This window comes from Neofelis nebulosa, chromosome 18, assembly GCF_028018385.1.
Source record: "Neofelis nebulosa isolate mNeoNeb1 chromosome 18, mNeoNeb1.pri, whole genome shotgun sequence".
In the NCBI taxonomy this organism is placed as follows: Eukaryota; Metazoa; Chordata; class Mammalia; order Carnivora; family Felidae; genus Neofelis; species Neofelis nebulosa.
The window spans coordinates 12,785,489-12,806,602 of record NC_080799.1 but is presented as its reverse complement, the minus strand read 5'-3'; the positions used below and the strand labels follow the sequence as shown (position 1 = coordinate 12,806,602).

The window sequence follows — 21,114 nt, the reverse complement described above, 5'->3', positions numbered from 1 at the left end:
ACGCTCAATGGACATAATCGGTTCAGTGGGAAGGGCTAGGAATCTGGATTCTGATGGAAACAGAATGCATTTCAGGAAGAGCTCACTGAGAAGATGTTTCTCCAAGGAAACCAAGTAACCGAGTGTTTCTTTCCCTTTCTGTGAACTGATGATCCCTGAGGAATCCTTCCACTACAGCACTCCACCAGCCTGTGAATTCTCTGTTCCCAACCTAAAATATGTCCTCAACTGCTTTCTGGGTAAGAAACACTGACAGTGTTTCACAAACTACCAGTGGCCTCTCAATATAAGCAGCATAAAAAGTGGTCAGCTCTTCAGCCATTTAAAATCCTTCTTTTAACCACAGTTGGAATTATATGGTATCACTGTTTTTGGCTTATGCCTCAAGAGAAATTATATAAGCCAAAGAGTTAAATCCAAGCAGGGCAACCTAGGTAGTCAATAATCTCCTATGGCAGATTTGACTCCAAATTTCATTTGGCTTCCTCTTTGGAAAACTTTAGAAAGTTTGCCTTTGGAAAACTTAAGCAATACTGAAGGCTAATACCAGAGAAGTTATTAATAGAAGGATGTAATATAAACATGAAAAGCACCAAAGAGAAGTCTCTGAATCTTATGAATGAAAGCTATGTAAAAAGAATAATTATCAAATATATATGTGACAAGTATGCTGAACACTACAAGATGTTGATGAAAAGAAATCAAAAAAGATCAATATAAGTAGAGGGACATAACTATGATCATAAATTTGAAGACCCAATATGGTAAACAATGCTCCCAAAACTCATCTACAGCTTTAATACAATTTCAATCAAAATCCCAGGAGGATATTCAGATAATAAGCAAGATGATTCTAAAATCTACATGGTGGGGTACTGGGGATGGGGCCGGGGGTCAGTCGGTTAAGTGTTTGACTCTTGATTTTGGCTCAGGTCATGATCTCAAGGTTCATGGGCTCAAGCCCCACATGACAGCACAGAGCCTGCTTGTGATTCTCTCTCTCCCTCTGCCCCTCTCCCCAGCTGGTTCTCTCTGTCTCTCAAAATAAACGAATAAACTTTTTTTTTTTTAATGAAATTTACATGGAAAGGCAAAGGCGCTAAATAGTACAAACAATATAGACAAATGGTGAAGTTGGAAGACTTACTATTCGATTTTAAGACAATATAAACCTACAATAAGCAAGACAGTATGATTATTGAAGAAGGGATAAGCATAAAACTATTGGAATAGAATAGGGAATCTTAAATAGATCCACACATACAGAAACATCAAATTTTGACAAAAGTACAAAGGCAATTCAATGGAGAAAAGACAGTCTTTTAAACACATGATGTGGAAACAACTGAATATCCATATAAAAAAAATCAATTTCATCCATACCTCACATCATACTAAAATTAACTCAAAATTAATCACAGACCTAAATGTAAAATCTAACACTACAAAACTTCTGGAAAAAAATCTTTGTGACTTTGGTTACGCAAAGATTTCTTAACTAAGACACCAGAAATATAATCCATAAAATAACAAACTGGTATTTATACTTCACCAAAATTAAAACTTCTGCCCTTCAAAAGACATTCTTAATGGGAACGAAAAGACAAACCTGTAAGATGGTAAAATATATTTGCAAATCATACATTTGATAAAAGAATTCAGAATACACAAAGAATTCTTGAAATTCAGTAAGAAAACAACCTTTCAAAAAAAAAAGGACAAAAAATTTAAGCATAGCCTTCTCAAAGGAAGCTATATGGACAAAAGCACATGAAGAGACAGTTAACATCACTAGCCGTTAGGGAAATACAAACTTAAACCACAGTGAGGTTCTATTACATGCCTATGAGAATGGCTAAAATTTTTAAAATATTTATCATACCAACTGTTAGCAAGAATATGAAGGAACTAGAACTCTCATTCACTGTTGGTAGGAATGTAAAATGATACAAAGACTTTATAAAACTGTTTGGCAGTTTCTTATAAATTTAAACATATTCCTGTCATATGACACAGACATTCCATTCCCAGGGATTTACCTAGGAGAAATGAAAGTAGAGGTCCATACAAAGGCTTGTATGCCAATATTCATGGCATATTCACATGCCAGTATTCATAGTTTTATTTATAATGGCAGAAAATGGAAATGCCCAAAAAGAGATGAGTGGATAAACAAACTTTAATATATCCAACCAACAGAAGAATATTAAGCAATAAAAAGGAAGCTATCAATACATGCTATTACATGGATGAATCTGAAAATAATTATGCTGAGTGAAAGAAGCCAGACAAAAGAAAAGAGTACAAACTGTAGGAGATGCCATTTATATAAAATTATTGGATATGCCAAGTAATCTACAGTGATAAAAAAAAAAAAAAACATATCAGTACAAAGAGGAGAAAGAGGGAGGAGGGAAGTATTACAAAAAGGCAAGAGGAAACTTCTGAGGGTGCTAAATATGTTCATTACCCTAACTGTGGGATGCTTTCACGAGTATATACTAGGTCAAAACTTAACGCGTCACACACTTTATTTGAAGTTTATTGTGTGTCAATGACATTTTAATTTTTTTAAAAAGGAATTCAGAGGGGAAAAGTAAAATAAAAGGCAAAATAAAAAGCATAATTACCTGCTCATGTCCTAACACTTTATACTCAAATGGAGGAATACACAATATAGATCAGGAAGTGCCACAATGAGGGAAGCATGGGATGCTATGGGGCACAAAGGAGGGGAATTACTCTGAATTGGGAGGCTGAATACGACTTTATGCAGTAAAGCATACCAAAGGGGACATCTGAGCTATGAGTAAGACTAATTAGACTCATTAGACCTACAAGTAAAACTGCTTAGAAATTCCATGTTTATTCTTTGTTTCGTTTTAAGCCAAGCTCATCTTATTGTAACATCTCACTTCATGTGCATTATTTCATGATGATTATGCTGTATTTTAACTATAAAACACCACACATAATGCATACAACATATTACATACAGATGTACACTTTGGAGATAGTCATTTCCTCAGAACCAGTAATCTTATCTCATAGGACTTCACCAAAGACTGGTTTTATTTTGTTCTGTACATGGGAAAATTGTAAAACTCAAAGGAACCAAGCTAATAATCTGGTTGTTTTTTTTTCTCCTGTATTTCTACATGACTAGAAATAAATTATGGAAAACTTGCTACAAAGGAAGCACAGAAAGTACCTGTATAAATGAATTTAAAGCAAGTGTCCTCAAACTCACGAGCCTTTAAATTTATTTCATACTAATATATTATAGGTTTAACATATATATATCTAGAGAGCCATAAATAAATAGTGTATCTCTAATAATTCTAATTTTTTGTACAATAAAAATAATTTTATCATTAATCACAACCTTAAAATAACTCTGGTAAGAAGTACATTTATAAGACTCAATTCTTTCACTATTCCTCAAAACCAAGTAATAATCACAAAACACTTGCCCTTTTCTCTTTTTCTCTGATTTTAACATGCTATGAAGCCTTCCTCCCGCCCAGCTCTAAATGCTAACCTCATTTTTAACCATCATTTTCATGTTAATTGCATGGGGGGGCGGGGGAGGGCACTAACAGGCAAGGCAAAGGGATGGAATCACAAAACTAAGTGGTCCATTTTCCTTTGAGTGCTGAATGTATTTCAAAATAAAATACACGAGAAAAGCCCAACTTCACTTTAAGTACTGATTTTCACCTGTCCAATAAATGACTCATTTGTCCCATGGTCTCAGTCACCATGCCATTTTGGTGTTAAGGAACAAAGAAACGGTCCAAAATGGTCAACAGGAGAAAGGAAAGAATAGAAGTCATGCAGCATGCAAAGGAAACTGTGAAGAACTGTATCTGCCATCAAGACCAGCCCTGACCATCACAGCTTCTCCCATGGGCCAGACCAAATCTCACTGTGCCATGGTGGGCGTGCAGTTTAACAACTTCTACACGCTGTACGCAGTTCAGAAACAGGCATTAACCACATCTTGTACCTGGCGGCATTTCTCCCAAACTTCCCTTTCAACAACCAGATAAAAAAATTTGATCACAGCAATGGAGATGTTAGCTTAACAGATTAAATGTTCACTGTCAGAGTCAAGCAACCTTCTTAAAAGATAAGGCAAAGCTTTATAAAAAGGACTTTCAGCTAAAGACTGTAATTTGGACGTTTGGATTTTTGTCTCCTGTATATACAGTAGTATATAATCAGGAATTCACACTCCCGAACTTTAGCACTTGCCTAAAAATCTGTTACCATGATGAGCACCGAGTCATGTATAGAACTGTTGAATCATTACATTGTACACCTGAAACTAATATAACACTATGTTAATTATACTTCAATGAAAAAACAAAAACAAACCTATAGTTGCTTTTACTTATGGAGTAACAATAAATACTCAAAGGTCTAAGACATGACCTACGATGTACTTCCCATACACACCACTTGACTCTCCTTACAGAGTATTAAGGTGGCAGTCAGTCTACTACATCCCAAAGAGCCCAGCCAAAAGCCTCACTCTCAGTTTCTTTAATTGTCAAATACATTCTATAACTAGAACATACAACCAGTAACAAGCTTAATTATAACAGTGGGCATTTTAATTGCTTTTGGAAAACTAGCCAACAACCTGTTGTATACAACTTCAAAAGGATGCACTCTCATGAGCTAATTAAGATCTAAACCCTAACAAACTGTAGCTCTCACAGTGATACTCATTTGCAAGCTGCATTACAAGTAAGGTATATAAAAGGATAATTTAGAAATTACTTATGGGAATTAGGGGACTTATTTAACTCAATTTTGCTTTGGATCTTCCCATAATTTAGAGGGCTGGCCTTCAAGAAGACAAAGTCCCCCAGCTGGGAAAGTCAGAATCATTTGCTTTGTCTAAGTCATTTCAGATCATTCCATATTTGGGTTTATTTAGCTGGCTTGGAAAAGTGTTGGCATTTTTTTAAGAAAATTTTATTTTTTTTACGTTGATTTGTTTTTGAGAGACAGAGAAAAAGTGCGTGCGTGAGTGGGGGAGGAGCAGAGAGAGAGAATCTCAAACAGGCTCCACAGTGTCAGCACAGAGCCCCAAATGGGGCTTGAACTCACGAACTGTGATATCATGACCTGAGCCAAAATCAAGAGTCAGACACTTAACCAACTGAGCCACCCAGGTTCCCCTAAGAAAAGTTTAAAGAGAGCCAACTAGAAAAAGGAGTAAGACATTTTGTGTGATGTTTCTGAAACAATGAGCCAATGGGCACAGCTCAAAAGGTACCAGTAAAGTTTTCTAAGAAACAGGATAGCATTTTGCATCATTTCTCCTTTGCCCCAGACCTCTCACTTAATAAAGTTTAGAGCTCTGGCTTATTTTATTAAAAGGACAAAACCCTCATCATGAAAAGATTCAACAGAAAGAAAAATGTCTGGTTTTGCCCTTTCTTCTCTGAGTCAGCACATGCTTGCAGCAAACTCAGAGAACAAAAAAGTACCTCCTTACCTGCAATGATGAGATGATTCTGATTCACCATCTTTAAGAAGACCACTCTCATGGGCAAAAACTTTTCCAAACCATCAGAATGGCCATGTGGGCCTGATTCAACACCAAGAATGAGAAGTTACAGTAAAAACATTATGGAGTGAAAATTTCTGGTTGTACTGAAGAACACCTTAATAACCCACTGCTACCCTCCGTTAGGCTAACTCATTCTTCTGATATCAAATTTAACTCCACCTGGGGCACTTGGGTAACTCAGTGAGTTAAGCGTCCGACTCTTGATTTCAGCTCAGACCATGACCTCACAGTTGTGAGATGGAGCCCCATGTCAGGCTCTACACTGGGTGTGGAGCCTGCTTAAGATTCTCTCTCTCCCTCTGTCCCTCCCTTGCTCGTGCTCAAGCTCTCACGCTCTCTCTCTCAAAAAAAAAAATTAACTCCACCTGGACAGCACAATGATTTACACATGGCACCTACATAAAGCCCCGCCTGTAATTCACAGCAACTAATTTAAGTCCAATGAGCTATATGACCCTATTCCTGAAAAAAGGCACAAGAACTTCAGTCTGGTTTCATTGGCATCAGCGCCACCAAAGAGGAAGAAAGGTTTCTAAAGTTTTCCTCTCTGCCCTTAAGCCAATTCTTCCAAGGTAGTCTAAACCCAGCCACTGGCCAGCCTTGTGCAATCCTGCTAAGTCTGCTCCTTTGCAATAATCTCCATAGCAATGGGCTCTGTGACCTAACCCACAGCCAAGGAAGCAAGTACTTCAGACACAAACACCCAACCAGGGAGCAAGGACATCAGCTGAGGCATCAGGGATGTCTGAGCTACTTTTGGAGGCTCTGATAAACAAGCAGGTAACACCCCTCCCTCAGCTTCAACAAAAATGTGTATTTCTTTGTAGCAATAAGTGGAAGGAATTCAATGTGGGACTGGTTGTAGGTCAGAGATCCAATTTTCTCAAAGCATTCTCAATAAGCAACCAAATTCCACAACCTTCAAAAACACCCACAACATAAAGGGTCCTAAATCAAAATTCAATTAAAAAAAGCCACAAAAACATGCTTTTTTTCATTATCGTATATTATTTATTCCCTAAGAGGAAACACAGGAAGGATGCAAACTGCAACCATATGATGGGTTCACAGCTCTCAACCTGATAGATCTCTCATAACAACACAGATACATTATGGGCTAGCCCTGGTTCAAATACTCCAAATACTATAGACCCAGCATTCAGCATAGTGCATGACAGGTGTCGGACATCTCTGTGTCCCTACAGAAGCCACTGCCCATTCCTCTCAAGATACAGTTCTAGATTCACTGACAACCACCACCCCTGTCCCCAAGGAACTGACATCTGGTCACTAACACCCTCCCACGTCTGAACTCCAGAAGCCCACAATCAGAATACGTTTACAATGCTTCTGAAAGATGGCCAGTGTCTTTTTGTTTCTATTAGTCATCGGTAAAAAGAGAAAAATCTCAAAAATATTTTTTCTTTCAGTCACCCATTAAGAATAAGAGTTTAAAAGAGCTAATCAGTCTGAAACCCTGGGATATTTCTCTGCTTGTGTTTCTGTAGACACTAGCAAAGAGTGTATCAGACAGGGTTAGGTAAACTAAACATCACAGTGTAGTCTCTGAGCCATCCAGACTTTACTTGAACAAACTGCACTTCCATGAAAAGATTCAAAGGATCAAACATGTCACTCAGAACTCATTCTTGGAGTCCCCTTCTGGAACCTGAGAGACAGCCTAAAAGCAAACACCCAGAGAAGTCAGCATCCCTTGACCAACAATCCCTAGCCTAGATAGAGACTCTAACCAATTTTTTTTAATAGACAAACCCATAAATACAGACAGCTGTAGATGATATGAAAAAGTATGGGAAGGGCTTTAAGGCTCCCTCTATATGCCAGACGTGTACTAGATTGAAACAGTGTTTAAATGTACCAAATAAAGAAACCATTATTAGCTACATATTTCAGTTAAAAAAATTTTTTTCACAAATGGTAGCTATCATGTTCTCCCACCAAGTGGATTCTCCCTGGTAGACAGTCTAAAGTATATGGGGCACTTGGATGGCTCAGTCAGTTGAACGTTGGACTCTTTTGATTTCAGCTCAGGTCATGACTCCAGGGTCATGGAATTGAGCCCCACATCGGGCTCCATATTGCCTGTGGAGCCTGCTTGGGATTCATAGTCTCTCCCTCTCTCTCTCCCTCCCCCCCCCCCCACCCCTCTCCTCCACTCACACACACACTCTCTCTCTCTCCCTCCTTCTCTAAGATAAAAATAAATTAAATTAAAAAAACTAGATCTAGAATTTAATCCCACCAGGGCAGGAACTTGGTCTGCTTTGTTCACAAATGTAGCCAGTATCCAGAATAGTGCCAGGCACATTGCATGCATGCAAATGTGTGTGCATGCACATATCTAATGCAAATATCTTTAATCCTCACAACCACCTAGATGAAGAAACCAAAGATTAAGACATTTAAGTAGGATGCCCAAGGTCACAAAGCAGTCAAGTGGCAGCATGACATTTCTTATACCTGTATGTCCTAAGAGTAGATCCATGTATATTGGTTATTAAAACCATTAGGCTTACTGCCTAGTTTACTCAAGCAATCCTTTATTAATAGCTTACTCTAAATTCTGTGTTGAGCTAGATACTGTGAAAGTAGTGTCTACTTCTAGCAACTATTATAAATTATGAAACCAGACAAAGAAAGCAAACTGATGGCACTACAACCTAACCCATGACTAAATCTTACATTTGTAAAAGTTACACTTCTTACTGATGAGGCAAATTTGTATAAAAGAAGCATGCAGATGAGGTCTAATAAAAGCACAGAAGGAACTAATCTGTCCAACATACTGCTGATCTCTCTCTTCCTTTGAAGGAAACCAAAAAACCCTGCTTTAACAATATAAAAAACAGTTTTTTGTTTGTTTTTTTAAAACAGTTTTAAGATGTGATAACTAATCATATTTGACAGTCAAGGAGCAAATCAGGTGCTCCCTATCAAGAAAAAGGCAAAGGAAATGAAAAAAATTCCAGGAAAAAAATATTGCAAAGACTCCAGACCTGACCTCCCAGTACCTTTTATGTTGGTTTCCTGAGAACATACCAGCCTTTGTGTACTGCTTAAAGCAGAAGCTTCAACATTCTTGCACCTTACAATATGCAAGAGATCATGTAACCAAATGAGGTAAAGTGTAATCTCATCACACAATACAACACAAACAGCTGTGAGTTCCTAGTTAAAGGACAGCAGCTCAATTCAGCTGCACACCTGCAATTATTTAATGTCTAGTTAAGCTTGTCTCCATTTAATAAATTACTTGATAATCACAAAGAGAAAGGGAAGAAAAGACATAAGCCACAATTGAGAACTGGAGACAAGGGTAGGAATTAACAAACAAGGATAAAGAAAAACCCCTCACAAAAGGTCTGGGGAACAACAATGTAGCTGAGACGCACAAATTCAGTAATTCAAGGTGACACATGTTTTCTCAGCTTCTGCTTCTGTGCCACACAGGCTGTCAGCCACGGGAGAGGGCTGCCCCCTACCCTCAGTGTGCTCACCAAGTCCCTGAGCTACTTCTAGGAAGAAGGGCTGAAATCCAGATAAGGATAGAGTTCTCCCTTTTCCAGGCAACTGAAAAAGCTGGATTATCAATTTCCCTTTCCACTTAATATAAGAATAGACACTTCCCCAGCCTTCCAACACACAGCCAGCTTTCATCTGCCCGGGAAACCAGAACAGAATGTGCCAGGACAATACACATCTAGAGGCAATATCAAAATCTCATTTTCACCAATGGATTCAGCCATTCCCCCCACCAGCTATTTCCCGAAATTCACCCAAAATAAATGTATTTTTCTTCTATCTTTGCTTCTCCTCCCAACAGCCGTCTGGTAAAACAAAATTGCCAGAAGGAAGAAAACAAAAGGAAAAGGCAGAAAGGGGAGGGGTTAAGTAGAGGAACTTCCATAATACACTGCCAGGGACTAAAATACGTTCCCCCAAAATTTCTATGTTGCAGTCCTAACTCTTAGTACTTCCAAACATGACCATATTTGGAGATATGGTCTTTTAAAAAGGTAATTAAAATGAGTTTTTTTAGATTGGGCCTTAATACTACAGGTGACCCTTAAACAACACAGGTTTGAACTGTGAAGGTCCACTTAAATATAGTACCAAAAATGTGTTTTCATTATGACTTTCTTAATAACTATTTGCTCTAGCTTACTTTATTGTAATAATACAGTATATAATACATATAACATACAAAATACATGTCAATTGGTTGTTGTTATCAGTAAGGCTTCCAGTCAACAGTATGCTATGAGTAGTTAAGTTTTGGAGGGAGTTAAACTTACACATGCAATTTCCAAAGGTCATCTGTAACTAGTGTCCTTTTAAGAAGAGGACACTTGGACACAACGTGCACTGCTCACACAGTAAAAGACCAAGCGAGGACACAGCAAGCAAGAAGGCAGCCATCTGCAAGCCAAGGAGATCGGCCTCCGGAGAAAACAACCCCACCAATATCTTGGTCTGGGACTTCTAGCCTCCAGAATGTGAGATAATAAATTTATTAGGTTTAAGCCACCCAGTCTCTGGTACTTTGTTATGGCAGCACTAGCAAACTAATACAGCCCCAAATCAGACAATCAACTCTGAAGAAATAAGTAACTTGCCATAAGTAGGCCCATTCCAAATTCTTCTGATATTCCACTTGGACCCAAATAAAAACACCAACAACTTTGTTGGCGTTTGATCCTTGCTTGTTGGACTATCCCTGGCTACAATCTGATATGGCTAAAATAACATGCATTCTTTCCACACAGCAATTTCTGAAGCCTTAAACTTGGCCAAGGACACTCTACTCAAATCACAAAAGGAGTCAGACACTGATGATAACCATCCATCCATGCATTCATTCTATTAGGCACCTACTATTTGCAGGGGAAATGGGAAAAAAAAAAATTAAGATTTGGGACCAGCTCCTCCTAGTAGTACTAGATGGTACTACTGCTAAGGATATTATCAGGCTCAACTGAGACAGACACCAAGATCTGTGGAAGCACCTTGTTAGGAATGCCTAACACCCAAGTTTCCAAGTCTAAGAAGACAGAAGAGGAAGACATTTTAGGCACAGAAAACATATAAGCAAAAGGCACAGAAACATAAATGCGGGGACCAGAAGCAAGACTATCAAAATAGTCAAGCTCTAACACAAGGTGCATGACCTTGAACAAATGACAAAAGTCTCTGGTATTGAATTTAATAATGGCATCAGACAATGCTCGCCAAACACTTAGAATGGTGCCTACCAATGTAAGGCTACTATTGGTGATATTTTGTTTGTGCTGGAAATAGCAGATAGGTCTGTGGGCTGGATGGACCCAGGGATGAGTAAGCCTAAAAATGAGGCTGAAACAGTATTTTGGAGGCAGACTATAAAGAGTCTTCTATGGCACACTACGGAGCTGGGAAAAACAGTACGTCCTACAGACAACAGGAAGCCTCTGGAGGTTTCCTTAGACTTTAGCTGGAACATACAGAGTTTGGGATTTCTGATAGAAGTCTCTAGTGGTCGTGGCACAGTGGACAGCTGGGGGAGAGAGAATGAAGTCAGCTGACAAGTCAGTGCAGTGCAAGTTGCCGGACAGGAGAAAAAGGAGACAAAGGAGAGGATAGAGTCAAAAGGTACATTTCAGAAGTACAACAGCCAGGACACAGTGACCTCCCAAGATGAAACTTGTTTCAAAAGGAAAATGACAAAGGATTTAATTAAGTTGGCTAGCCAGGTTACTATTTCACACTCTAGAAACACTGTCCTACTTAATTAACTAATTTATATTCTGATGCACTTACACACATGCATACCAAGAAAAAAAAGAAAAAAAGCTAGCAAAACATGACCAAACACACCAGCCCTCCTGACCAATAAACACTCTCTTTAAAGAGCCAAACAACTGCAAAGAGCCTTTATTTTTAGCATTTAACATCTCTGATATTTACTAAAGTTTATAGTTCTTCTTCCTTGGGAGTTATTTTATTGCTTAAGCGGACTGTATTAATATTCGTACTTCCACCCTGACCAAACCAGCAGATGAGAGCAAACAGTTTCCTCTGACTCTTCAACCTGCTGCTATTTTCATACCTAACCTACTCTAAAAGTATAATGATCAGCTCTAAATCTAGGCTTGAAGGCAGAGTACTAAAGGCCAGTACAACATTTACATTTCTCCCAGGCTGAGGCATGGAAATTCAGTGACAAATCAATTTTTTTTCTTTTACAGAGTGTGGGCATGCAGGTTTTTGAGAAGAGGCAATACAGGTGAGAGAAGACCCAGAAGCAGATGGTGGGGATGTCCTTCCAGGAGTCATCTTCATTACCCTGGCAATCTTTAAAGTATTTGTCGAGTCAATAAAGCAGACAGTCAAGTGATGGCGGCATGCTGAACAGGTTTCAGACAGGCTACAGGCAATAATACACCGCTATGGCCATTCGCTGGCCCAAGTCAGGCCACCGGTCAGGCTTGCAAAGAAGCGACAGACCACAGATTAGAATTACACAGAAGTTGTACACTGATGTAATGCACACCTCTTGCCCCTGCACACCCCCACAGAAACACATTTATCCTCCACACGGTCCCAGGCCTTCTGGGTGCCTCTGCTCCTGGCCTTTCACACTATCTTTACACTAATTATTTTTTTGTTTTTTTAATTTTTTTTTTTAAGTTTATTTATTTTTGAAACAGAGAGAGACAGAGCATGAACGGGGGTGGGTCAGAGAGAGAGGGAGACACAGAATCGGAAGCAGGCTCCAGGCTCTGAGCTGTTAGCACAGAGCCCGACGCGGGGCTCGAACTCACAGACCGCGAGATCGTGACCTGAGCTGAAGTCGGACGCTTAACCGACTGAGCCACCCAGGCGCCCCTACACTAACTATTTGTAAACAATCCTGTCTCTTCATCTAGACTGTATGCTCCCGGAGAGGTATGATCCACACTAGAGTCCACCTTTGTATTGTGCCTACAAAACAAGAATTCAGTACCTATTTCGTGAACAGCAGGTTAATCCCGGCAGCACAGAACCCTAAGGAGGAGATGGAAAGCCTCTAGACTCGAGCAATGCTTCCATAAATTAACATGCAGACAAATGACCTAAGGATCTCGCTAAAATACACATTCTTGAATACCACCCCCTGGAGATTACAACTCAGCAGTTCTGGGGTAGGGTTCCCAAATCTTCATTTCTAGCAAGACCTCAAGGAGACTGATGTTGCCGGCCCACTCCGGCTGCCTAGAATAACCTCCCACCTGAAGCAGAAGTCACCCCAAGTGCAATTCTGAGAGGAATACCGTGGGGTAGCTTCTGCGCCCCCTCCGTCTACTCCCAGGAGAAAAGGTGACACACCCCAAGGCCACCCAGTCTGCTTCAGGTCCTAGAACTGCTAAAGACGTTCTCCCTTATATACCAAGTTCCCCGGAGTTCAAACGCCTGCCCTGGAGACACTATCGATGTGCCCACAAAGGTCTCTCACTAACTCTTTTTCAAGTCACTCACTTTCCTTCCTTGTCTCCCTGCCTTTGCCTCTTTCTCTTTGCCCTTGCACAACTGGAACCACATCTGAATACTAAACTACAGCCCTTTTATTTGTGCACTTAGGAAAATATCCCAGGAAAACCGCATGCTTCTCAAGTTACAGGTCCTCCCCTCTCTGAATTTATCTACTTTTCCCATAATAAACCCCCTCCATGCCAGCAATTAATCAGCCCCCAAAGACCACCCAGGAACAGCCAAGGAGAACCCTGCCCTCTCCATAAAGCTGCCTGCCGGCACCATGCGAGTCCCTTGCGAGCACAGCAGTGCCTTCATTAGTCACACGAAGAGGCGGGCCAACCTCGGGCTTCCTTCTAGCTCTGCTGCCCTAGAAGAGTATGACCTAAACCCAGGGACACCTGGGAACCATTCCAGATTCTTCCTTTGTTGACACTCTCTTCTTAGAGAGCATCTGGAGAGTCAATGTCAGGAGGCCTGGAGTCAAATCCCAACTCCACCAGCAAGGAGGTCTGTGATGATGAGCTCATCAGATAAGGCATTCGACCCTCCATTTCCTCAACTATAAACTGAGGATAATCATATCTCAGAGCTACTTTGTGAGATTTCACTGAGGTAAATGACATTTGTAAAATTCCCAAACTGCAAGACATGACAGAAATGTTAATTATCGTCTCGCACTGCCAGGTACTCAAATACTGGCTGCATGTATGACATCCGTGTTTGCAGGCTACATTCCCCACAAGGTAAACGAAGTCAAGTTCCACACAACGATGGTCTCTGAAATCACTGCTCTCCACTACTGTTGAGCCACTATTTATTTATTGGCAACTCATCAGGCTCCAGGCCTATGCTAAGCACTTCACACGTGTTATCACATCCCATCCTCATTACCACCTCAATGAGGCAGGTGCTATCATGATCCCCATTTTACAAATGGGGAGAGTAAAGCACAAAACAGTTAAGTAACATGTTCAAGGTGACACAGCTAGCAGTGGCAAAGAAGGAATCTGAAGCCAGGAGGTCTTATTCTAGAGCCAGTGCCCCTAACTTCCAGGGGAGGCCGACTCCTGCGGGACACAAAGATCCACGCGTGTCTCCGCATGGGAACGGCACCGGCACCTCTGCCCCCACGTTTTAGCTCTGTACTCCGAGAACTCATTCACGGGACAAAATGACAGCATGATGCTCCAGAAAAATTACAGTTATTCATTCTCCCAATTAGCATGTCATGAAGAGAAGGGGGAAATCACCAACTATTTAATGTGCTTGAAACCTGGTCTATGAAAGATTCAGTCGTTTGAAAACCACATCTATAACTGGAAGTAAATCTCAAGAAATATAAACTCGAGGCAAGGTTTTCACTTCAATAACCCTTGTAGTTAATAAGTTTCGCAAGTAAAAGAAGAATATCGGAAGACAGGCTCTACGTTGTATGCCCCAACAACATAAGCTAGTCAGAGGCTCGGAGGAACCTTCCACATCTGTAACTAGAACATCCCCTGAGGCAGCTTAAGAGTCATAAATTGGATCTGCATCCTTCTTTGGGATGACATACCTGTGACAAGCCCAGAATACCAGGAGACCTGGACCTCTTTACACCACCTAACATAATTAACAGAGCTAATGACAGCAAAATGGGTAAAAAGAAACAGTAAATCTTTGCAGCTTTTCTGTAAGTCTAAAAATACTCCAAAATAGACCAGTTATTTTAAAGCATACAGAAAATAACAAAAAGCCAACAGAAAAACAAGCAAAGAATATGACCAGACCGTTCACAAAGAGAAAATACGATCAGATCTAGGATATAGTAAAAGATGCTCAACATTATTAATAAGAAATGCAAACTGAAACCACTTTGAGATACAATTTTTCTCTTATCAGATTGGCAAAAATTCAAAGTTTAACCACAAAACTTGTTGCCAAGGCTTGGGGAAATCCCTACTCTTAAACAGGAATATAAACTGGTACAACCAATACAAATTCGTACAGAGGATTTGGGCAGTAACTATCAAAATGACAAATGCACATATACTTTGACTAACAATTTCACTCCTGGGAGTTTATCCTACAGATGTATACATACACATGGATGAAATGCCATATAATCAAAATTATTCAAAGCAGCATCACTTGTAAGAGTGAAGAACCAGACACAACCCAAGGTCATTACATATGAACCGATTAAATATGTAAGAGTACAACCATATAATGGACTATTGGGCAGCTTTAAAGACAATTAATTAGGTAGCTCTCTCCATACTGAGATGGAATGATCTCCAAGATATACTGATAATCACAAAAAAGCAAGATGCGGAATGATGTTTATGGTATCGCTGTGTAATACACATTCAAGTATATTTCTATTTGCTTTCAGAAATTATGGAGGATACATAAGAAACCAATAAAATAGTTATGGGAAGCTGAAGAATAGGGCATATGGGTCCAGGGATGGGAATGAGACATCTCTCTATAAAATTTTTATATGGTTTTGATCTTTGAATCATATGACTGTATTACCTACTCAAAAAATAAGCAAAAAAGAAAAACGGACAAAAACACCCATTAATCCCACAACTTATAGAGTCAATCTTTGCTTTTACCTCTACGTGGATTATATTATTCACGGATTATCAGGGACCATTCTCCAAGTTCTATTTCTATTGCTTCCAACATCATGCCTCACATTGCATATAATCTTAGGAGATGCACACAAATTTAATCTTAACCAACAAAGAGTATAATCAAAAGCAGAAAAATGGGAACGTGAAAATGTAAACATAAAGAAACTAACATAGTCAAAGACACCTACAATGCTGGGAAAACCATTTTACCTCCTATGTTATCTGTGCCACTCTGCTTCCCTATGACACATATCTACCCCAAATCCAAAACCTCTCTCTCCCCAAGCACAGATAGGAGAGAACTAAGCATTTTTAGAGCAAGTAAGAACTCAAAACTTATTTGTAAGCAAATCTGAGCCCAAAATCATGAATTAAAATCTCAAAACAAAATTTACTAACAACAAAGTGGTTCTGGCTGTCTTAGTTATTTGACATGTTGGCAGGTGCTGATCAGAACAGACTCAGCAACAGCATGCCTGGGTGACTCCATGGGTTAAGCGTCTGACTTCAGCTCAGGTCATTGATCTCATGGTTCATTGAGTTTGAGCCCTGCATCAAGCTCTGTGCTGTCAGCTTCATATCCTCTGTCCCCCTCCCTCTCTGCCCCTGCCTCACTTGCACTCTCTCTTTCTCTCAAAATAAATAAATAAACTTTAAAATAAATAGTTAAAAAAAAAAAAAAAAAAGAACTGACGCAGCAATACGTCACCTCCCGTGGGATCTCACATATGCTCCTTGTGTCGACTCCAAAACTCTGTGTGCTACAAGGCCATTACAGCAGTCCACAAAGCATGTGTGGTGTCTTAACAGGAGTAGCCAAAATGAGGAGGCCAGCCTGTGACATCACTGATCCTCCCAAGAAAGGGTCCCCAAGCTCACAGATTATAACATTAGATAGTAGACAACTTCCACTTAGTAGGTAAATACTTTTTTTAAAAACCCTTTGGGAGACAAGTCATTAAAGTCCAGTTCACCTAAGTGCTATCAAGGGAAAATTATTTGCTTTTCTAGTAGATCAATAAGTAGCTAATAAGGTCAGAGACGAGAAATGAACAATCAATAAAATGGGGAAGGCACTGTAACCGGTCACTGCTTTTAGCCATATCCTTTGTTCCTGTCTAGAGAAGGCTTTCACAGAAAGAAGGAACAACTAAATGTGTTGCTTTTTTTTTTTAAGTTTATTTATTTATCTTTAGAGAGACTCCAGAGTGGGGGAGGGGAAGAAAGGGAAGGAGACAGGGAGAATCCCAAGCAGACTCTGCACTGCCCGCACAGAGCCCCATGTGGGGCTCCCACAAGATCATGACCTGAGCCGAAACCCAGAGTCAGACGCTTAACCGACTGAGCCACCCAGGCGCCCCATGTGTTGCTTGATTTCTTTCTTTCATATACACACATACACTTGCACACATACTTCATTTCACTGCGCTTAAGACTGTGGGACTATTATTAATGGACCAAGATCTTCCCTCATAACACTAGAAGGACACAGCAGATCACCCATGGAGAAAACCCTGCTCTGGACAGTTCTATCCACAACTGTAGTTACCAGGTTTTCACTGGTTTACCCAAAGTCAATGCCCAGAGTTAGGGAAACAAGGGCTTCAGCTCTCCCTCCCCTCACTCCTCAGGAGTGTCTTAGTGTCTTAATCAGCAGGGCCATGATCTAGAAGTCTCCGCTTCAAACTGCTGCACTATCACAAAATGTCTGATCTACGTGAAGAGGTGAAGGGAAATGCTGCATGCTGAGGGAGCTACAGAAAGTTCCCCTGGTGCCTCATGAATTTTTGAAGCTGTCTCATAAATCAGTTCAACCAAGATCACTTAACTTGGTCTTGTTACAAATCCTGCTGCCACAGTGGACAGTGTCTGAAATTGTAATTTTAAAATGTAAAAGGAAAAGGGAGAGTAGGAGGGGCCTTCTACAAAAGCTGGGGGTGGAGAGCTGACAATGACAATGACAATCCTGGAGGTCCTGAATATATAGTGTAGGACGCCCGCCCAGGGAGTCAAAGAAGACAGGGAGCTCATCTGAGAGTGAACAAAATGGTTTGCTGCAGAACATTCTTGTTTCTTTCACTCACACCCACAGGAATAAAACTGAGGTGCTCTAAGAACAGCTTAGACCACCCCTCCTGGCAAATCTAGAGAGTTGATCCACCCCCTGACATCTCCACCACAGCAAGTCTAGGGATCAGGACTGCAGACTTTCTTATGTTAATCCCCTCTCTAAACTGTGAGGTTCCCAGGGACAGAGGCCATTTTATTTATGCCCTGTGCACCTAGCTCAGTGCATGACCACATGGATGCGGTATATAAATCTTCCTTTAATGTTTGCTTAGAAGAGGCAATGCTTCGGAGGAAAGAACAGGGCCCCTCTGCAATTCAGCTCTTTTCCTGGCAAAAAAGAGTGTGAGATCTACATCCTAAAGCAGTGATTCTCACAGTAGATTCCTTGATCACCAGGAGTGGCATTACCTGGCAACATGTAAAGCAAAATCTTGCTCCCCCAGCCACACCCCCACCCCCACCCCCACCCCCACTGAATCAGAAACCAGGGGTGAGGTCCAGCAATCTGCATTTCAATAAACTCTCCAGGTAATTCTGATGTTCAATGAAGTTTGAAAAATCACTGTCAGTTTCTGCCTAAAGATATATGCTATACCTTCCTAACCACCCCTCAGAAGTCAGACAACTAAAGATAACTCTGAACAATTTTTAGATGTTGGAAATAAAAGTTTACATATTAACTAACCATGAGCAGTGTTTTCTGTGACTGTTAACTGCATATGCCATGCTGGTTCAGGGATGTTTACTAATCTATGCCTTTCAACTCAAAGCACAGACCTACATATTTTACCAATGAAAATGCAAAAGTCAGGCCAACAGCTAAAACAGTAGGAAAAAATCCTTTTTACACACTGGACATATTAAGAAATTAATGTTACACGCAGTGACAAGAAGGTCAGACTCCTTAGGGAGAATGGAGGTCATTCTTCATGCATCTCCAATTGAAACAACTACAAGACATTCGGGAAAGTCTTCATTCCTTCTGTACATGGTTAGGCAGTCTTAAGAATTCCAGGTTATCTGTTAGCATTTCTAAAAGACACATTTAGGGGCACCTGGGTGGCTCAATCAGTTAAGTGGCCCATTCCTGATTTCGGCTCAAGTCACGATCTCACAGTTCATTAGATCGAGCCCTGCATTGGACCCCACACTGAACATGGAGCCTGCTTGGGATTTTCCCTCTCCTTCTCTCTCTCTCTGCCCCTCCCCTACCTCTCTCTCTCTCTCAAAATAAACTTAAAAAAAAAATTTCTTAAACCCACAATTAGACATGTGGGTAAGGACATTCAGAATGTTTAAAGAAGAGGTTTTCACATGGTGACATCAATGAGCCTAATTACCCTGTTGCTACTCTGTAAAAACCTTACACCAGTCTGAAAAAATTCTGTGCCCTAAGTGGAGTCTGTTTTGGAGGGAAAGAAGCCCAGCTCAGACACTGTTGGCAGCTGTTGACAAAGTATGGCATAACTAAGGAAACCAACCTGGGGAGGGGGCTCTCAGTCTCTTGACCTTTCCCTAAGAGGGGTGACCCAGACAAGAAGATCAAAGGTCCAACTGGCCCTCTGTGGCTGCCACAGTGCACACCAGTCAGCACAGATTTTTAGAAGCCTCAAGTCTGTCTGAATGGCAAAACTAAACTTGCTCTTGGGATTGGACAAAGTATACGGAAATGCAAACTTTCACACTTGATCTGACAGATGCTTGTGCTTCACTATCCACAGATCTGTTATAATGTCAGGGCCAGCAATTTTAAAATTGTTGTTGGCTTGGGTAATAACACATTTTCATCTAGGGCCTATAAGGCAAAACACCAGAAAGGGTCTCTTCCTATTTGTAGAATGCAAACAAGCAAACCTTGAGAGTCAAGGAGGCCTCTTCTTTTGTGAGCCTGCTCAATAATGCAGAAGCTGCTGGCAGAGAAACCACACTTAAATTATGGTTTTAAAAAAAAAAGAAGTCTTAGCACTGTCTAATTTCCATACCTAATTTCAAAATATTCAAAATTAGGGTAATTTTGGTCAAAACATGTTAGTTTTATTCCACCGGTGGGAAAAAATGATTTTAAAATGTTTCATTTAAAATGAAGCAGGATCTTAAGGCATGACAAAATATTATCAAAAAGCAGGTTCTTTAAGGTATGACAAAATATTATAAAAATTACATCGTGCCTATTAATCTCTGCTATCAATCTAGTTTTACAAGAATAGATTTTTTAATGTAATGCTAATTTGCCCAGTGAAATATCTTGGTTAATATATTTCTTAGGGGAGGGAGTATGTTTTTATTTGTTCTTGAAAGAGAAAGAGACAGTGCACGCACCCCTGAGAGGTGGGGTGGAGGAGCAGAGAGAAGGGGACAGAGAGGATCCAAAGCAGGCTCTGTGCTTATAGCAGACAGCATGATACGGGGCTTGAACCCACCAACCGTGAGATCATGACCCAAGTCGAGTTCAGACACTTAACTGAGTCACCCAGGTGCCCTTTGTTTTTAAAAATGAGTATTAAAAAGGACAATGTCTGGGGGCACCTAGGTGGCTCAGTAAGTTAAGCTCAGTCGGTTAAGCGTTCCACTTCAGCTCAGGCCGTGATCTCATGGTTCGTGGGTTCAAGCCCCGCATCAGACTCTCTGCTGTCGGCTTTTGATGTTGTCAAAAGCCAAGAAAAGAGCTGCTTTGCATCCTCTATCCCCCCCTCTCTCTCTCTCTCAAAAAATAGACGTTAAAAAAGAAAAAAAGTACAATGTTTGCTTGGATCTGACTCAAGTGTCATCAAATTCATCCAAATCAGGACCTGACCCTAATCAAATATCAGAGCAGGATTTTGCAAACTGTTAACGTGTACTTTGCTTTATATCTCATAAGCTAAAATAAGCTGAAAAATAACATAATATGGTACTACATCCATACTGTCAACTCACAAATATTAGATTGTTTCTTTGTTAATGTATTTAAATTGGTCAAAGAAATAATATATGCATATGACAAAACACAGGCTACCACCTTCTCTCCCATGGATACCCACTTCTGGAAGTGCTTAAAATGTACCCAGAATGCACCCAAAATTTTTGCGCTTTATAAAAACAGTATATGTTTTAAACCCCGTTTATTTTCAAAGACACTTGTCTTTTTGCAAGGCAAGAAAAAGTAATTTTATCTCTCCCTGCCATACCTATACTGAAACTAGAAATAGTGAGGACAGCTTATTAAGTAATGAATTTCAATCTACTTTCAACTTTGAGGGTCAGCACTGCAACTATAATTACCTCTTTTAGATAGCTCCTGTCCACTGAACACCCAAATACAGAACAACAAAGGTCAACTGTACC

The 21,114-nt window shown here is 40.2% G+C and overlaps 1 protein-coding gene and 1 long non-coding RNA gene across 6 annotated transcripts in view; one reads left to right on the top strand and one right to left on the bottom strand.

The window, feature by feature from the left end:
* Positions 1-21,114, bottom strand: part of AUTS2 (activator of transcription and developmental regulator AUTS2) — a 1,133,525-nt gene that overhangs the window by 1,022,380 nt on the left and 90,031 nt on the right. The gene's annotated exons all lie outside the window — the stretch shown is intronic.
* Positions 6,248-11,981, top strand: LOC131501114 (uncharacterized). The gene is made up of 2 exons (XR_009256643.1): positions 6,248-6,367; positions 11,833-11,981. It is a non-coding gene; the product is annotated as an uncharacterized LOC131501114 (long non-coding RNA).